The sequence below is a fragment of the Aplysia californica genome, unplaced genomic scaffold (genome assembly GCF_000002075.1).
Source record: "Aplysia californica isolate F4 #8 unplaced genomic scaffold, AplCal3.0 scaffold00174, whole genome shotgun sequence".
Lineage (NCBI taxonomy): Eukaryota > Metazoa > Mollusca > Gastropoda > Aplysiida > Aplysiidae > Aplysia > Aplysia californica.
Window position 1 is genome coordinate 798,292 of NW_004797444.1, and position 4,430 is coordinate 802,721.

The following is a 4,430-nucleotide window of genomic DNA, read 5'->3' on the forward strand; positions in this document are numbered from 1 at the left end:
GTGTGTGTGTGTGTGTGTGTGTGTGTGTGTGTGTGTGTGTGTGTGTGTGTGGCAGGGAGGGTATGGGGACCAGGTAGAAAAAGGGGGTGGGTGTGTCAAATGTACTCCTAATGCCAATTAATGTCGATTGTTGAGGTACACATGAAAATGCCCCCCAACAAGGCAACATGAAATTACTCCTGTGCAGCACACATTGTTGGGTCATGCATGCCCTTCGGAGACCTAACACACACGAAAAGTGGACCTAATCTTTAGTTAAGGATGGCTGGCTGCATAATCTTTTCTGAAAACCCTAAAAAGCATTGGCCAGAATGTATGGTTTGCCTCCAGTTTATCATAAACTTTGCATCAACTTTCCTCCTCTGTGTTTCAGTCTTGGTAACTAAAATATCCCCATTCTAGCTTTCATCCAACCTAGACAAATAAAACAACATAATGGATTCATATTCTTTTTAAACGAGGCCACTTTTTTAATAAACGATAAAATAATTTTTCGGAAATTTGCCATCGGAAAGACTTTCTCAAACTTAGTTATAAAGCATGTGTATGTACTTGAAATGCTTACAACAATAGGTACGTGGCTCAACTTTTAAAGCGTGTCCCTTGTTTCTCAGACAGGGTCAACTCCTTACGCGCAAGAAGCCGCCAGGTTCCCAAACTTGTCGTGAACGACCACTGCATGACTAAAAAGCTGCTATAGTTATCTTTATTAGAGACTCTTATTCATGTCAGCTCAAAATAATATGTAACATCAATAATAATTGCGGCAAAGTGGACGTGATTTTTGTCACTTAACATGTATTGCCGCAATGTGGATATGTTTTTCTTTTCTTTGATTGTTTTGCCGTAAAGTGGATATACCTTTTACAAAACTCGGCCATAAATACCAATCACATTAACCCTATCCGTACGTCGTGTTTTACTATCGTATCCATACGACTAGGGGCACTCTGTGCCTCCACTTTCCAAAGAGGAAATTTACTCGTTAATCCGATCCGTACGCTTTGCATAGCAGTCTGTCAAAATGATTTTTTGAGAAATACTGAAAATTTCAAAGAGATTTCCGTTCTAGATATAATATTCTAAATGACCCCAGGGCGTACGGATAGGGTTAAGCACTAAAAAATAGTCTACTTATATTATACGTAGTAAATGATAGAGGGGATAACGTTTCAGTTGGTATTCTCCTCAATTTTATGCTTTCATTAACGTAAGGAGGTTAAATTGTGTGGATACGCGCGTCATATTTTTTTCCGTTTCATACTCATTTTTTTTTCTTTTGTATCATCTGTATCGTTCCCGCTCAGTGTCTCGCAGTATCAGCCCAGATACGTAACACTCAAAGAGAAGCTTCCGAATTGGACGAAATACATACGGTCATTCTTTTCCTCTTCTTTCCTTTAACATTTGTTCTGAGTTCCTTCCGCGCGCTTTTTTTTCATAGCTTATTCTTGACGTATGCACTTGGGTATATGCTCATATGAAAAACAGACTTTAAAGTTTTAAGCATCTGGTTACAGGCGTCTATGGTGAAGGGTTCTTCTCTTCGACTCTCCAGACTTCAAGTAAGTGACCTTAGTGGGTGGTTGGCGGGTACTCTAATGTGGTTTGCTTCTTCTTTCCTATCAAACATCTATCGTCCTTATCTCCCCTTCTTCTTTTTTATGTTTGTTACTCTCTTGTAACACCTCTAATCTCCTGGCGCTCATATGACCTTATGCAGTTGCGAGCGCCGTAAAACCTCTACTAAACCTTTAAAAAACTTAGTCGATCCCCACAGGGTAAGTTGTTTTATCACGTACAGTTAAACCGGCTCTAACGGTCAATTATATAAAATAATCGCCAGTGCAAATGGATACTTCCCACCCCCCCCCTCCCCCCGTTACGTTTTTTAAATATTAAAATGGCACTGTGTAAGACGGTCATTTGTCTAAGACGACCACTTTTCTCATCGACGGTGGGTTGCCGTCTTGGACAATTTCGACTGTATCTCCATCTGTACTCAGGGGTATTTTATCCCACCCAGCCTGCACTGTTCCCAACACACAGGTTTGAATGAAGCCTCTTCGTATTTGATCAAAATTGTGTCAATGGGCGCGTAAACTATTTTCTATCAACCATTTGCAATCAAACACTCAGTTTCTCAACACCTGCCCTTGTGCAAGATTATGACAGAAACGCTTCCGAAAAGGACACATAAAACGTGATCTTTTCTTTTATATTCATCTGTGTCTCTTTGCGCGCTTTTGTAAAACTTGTTTATACGTGTATTACTTGCGTTTACGTGTACACGAACCCACAGGTTTTAATGTCTTCGGGGTCTGGTTGCACGAGCCCAAACAAACACGAAACAGTTTGTGCGTCGACAAACTTCGTCAGCCTGAACAGTGCTTCACCATGTCGCCACACACACGCGCGCCCACTGACCACTCGCTCGAGCACATAATAGTCCCTCAGTGCTTCAAGACCATTGTCCATCTGCTCAGGTGAACAGAGATGAACGATCCGGGTCCTGTTTGCTTTCACGCATCGGTTTCAGCGCTGGTCACGTTCCCCAGACGCCATACCGCTCCTTCAGAGACACAGGGCGACAAAAATCCATTACATCCAGCGTTTGATATCAGCCGGCTCGCGTTTTGCGTACGGCCACTATGTAACGCGGATCAATCACGTCATCTCTTGATCAAACTCTCGAAACCAAACGTGTATTCAGGGTACATTGCAGCGACACCTGTTGCCGTGCCACCGTGGCACGTGGTACCGCTACTCTAACCAATGAGAAACGAGCTTGAAGCCAGACGCTGAAAAGGCCCCGGAATCAATTAACGGACGAGATGTTAAGAGATTGGATCGGAATCAAATGTCTGGATAAACGGGGGAGTCTCGAGGAGTTACACAGTTCTGTCAACAATGGGCGTTTTAAGACCTCCAAGCCCCTTGTTGACTTTTTCCTCCAGTGGACACACGGTAACAAGAACAGCCAATTATCCGGCCCTGTGGTGGTCTAATCCTTCCGATGAGACGACAAGGCGAGACTTTACCTTCACAAACGGCTCCTCTAGAAGCCCGAGGCGCGAAAAAGTTAGGTCAGCCAGTCGCCTCAGGGAGTGGACTAAATCAAAGTAGTCGTAAACGGGCACAAAGGAAAAATAAAAATGATCCAAGGCGTTATGGTACAATAGAACTCACAAAGCCTTAAGCTAAGAGACCCGGGTATCATGTTAGACCATAAGTATTGTTGTCAAATGTTTAAAAAGGTTTCGGTTTTTTTTTTTTTGGTTTCTTCGCTTGACCTAAGCTTAACATCGATTACGTTACTGGCTAACTTTTTCACTGTAACTCCACGTCATGCGTTGTTGAACACAAAACTCGTTTCCCATTTCAAAAGTTGTCCAACACATCTCGAATTTAAAAAAAAAATACATGTAGTTTCAACGACGATAGAAATATAAAAATGGCACTCTTCTCTAGGATGTTTTCTGTGTCAACCCATTGTGAGTTGTCAATAAGACAGCCATAGCCGGAAATCGTTATTTTGTCAGCAGCCAAGTCCCAGCACGCACGATAGAAAGCACGCCAGTTCTTCCTGATTTTCTTTTCTTTCTAGAGAAGCCCTGTAGTTTTTTGCTTTTTTTTTCTTTAAAAAAAGGGGTAGGGGGAGGTGTTATTGGCTATTGGGACTCAACTGGATATGAACCACATGTAGGTCATGCTAGCAAGCAGATATTCAATTTCAATTTGAAGTCGACCAGGTGTCCCAATTTTTAACGAATCTTCAATACATTGTAATAATATTTTTCTCTTGCCTCAGAAGTCCGGACAGTGGATCAAGTACAAATGTACTGGGCCCCCTATAATATAATTTGTTTGGAGTCCAGTAGGACGGGAACTTTGAAAGACCATAAGGTGGGCAAGCTGTCCAAACGTTCAAAACCCAGAAACCACTTTTTTACAGGAGATAGAAAAAAATATTGTTTCATTTTTCCACCAAATAAAAGAAAAAGAAATTGTACCTGCTTTATATTCCTTTTTTGGGTTGGGGGGGGGGGGGTGAACATTATGAATTTGAATTTCGACCCCAAAAAATCTCTTGAGCACAAGCAGCCGATACCACAGCTTAAGAAACTATTTTGGGCTTAGTTCATATCGGAACCGCAGACCGACGATATAAAATGGGACTCTTATACCTCTAGTTTTTATTTTATGAAGGTGGCAGTTTGTGCGACTAAACTCTCGTGGCCTAGGGGTTAAGGTGTTGGCCTCTCATTCAAAGGTCCCGGGTTCGAATCCGGGTAGCGACCGAACATTTTTCTTCTCTAAAATTGTCTCCTTTCACCACTGATCCTGCTCTCTAGCAATGTTCTGTTGTCTGTTTTCATTTCCACTTTCTGCCCCCACCCCCTCACCTCCTTTGCCCCCTCCTCTGGGCT